Raw genomic sequence first — 667 nt, 5'->3', positions numbered from 1 at the left:
GTTACATTGATGTGTTTTAACGTCAGAAGTAGTGTGAACACAGTTTATAATTTCGAAGACTTGCTTCTTTTGTACACATTTGACGTGGTGGTGATAACCGAACCTGGTTTCGATCCTCTATTCATGAATCAGAGATGGTGCCTGCATTTTGCACGCTCTTTCGTACTGATCGCGACAGTCGCGATGGTGGTGTGGCTATTGCAGAACACCTCTGGTCTCAAAAAGGGCATCGAAATTCCGAACCACAAGAGTGTCTTGTGTACAATAAGGGTCAATGACACTTCCCTACTTATATGTATTATTTACAGGGACCCATGTGCATCAAATGATTACCTGTACGAACTATTTGACTTTTTAGCTCAACGGTTAGGAAAATGACTAACGCTGTTTTAATTGGTAACTTTGATTTACCTGGCATAAACTGATTTAATTTACCTGCTGGAAATAAGAAAGTTGGTAGTTGCGATCAGCTTTTAAATACCATGTTTTGTTTTTCTTTACAGCAGTATGTGACGGTGCCGATTGGTTCCCAAGGTGATGTACGCACTGTGTTTGATCCCACTTTTGTATCCAGCTAATCGTCTGCACAAATCAGCGTTTAAGATGGTATATCAGATCACAAGATGGTTTTGCTTAAGTTCCTCTAGTCCTCGCTAAGAAAATTGAT

Source organism: Dermacentor silvarum, chromosome 11 (genome assembly GCF_013339745.2).
Source record: "Dermacentor silvarum isolate Dsil-2018 chromosome 11, BIME_Dsil_1.4, whole genome shotgun sequence".
Classification (NCBI taxonomy): Eukaryota; Metazoa; Arthropoda; class Arachnida; order Ixodida; family Ixodidae; genus Dermacentor; species Dermacentor silvarum.
The sequence above is the reverse complement of the archived record's forward strand: the minus strand, read 5'-3'. Positions refer to the sequence as shown.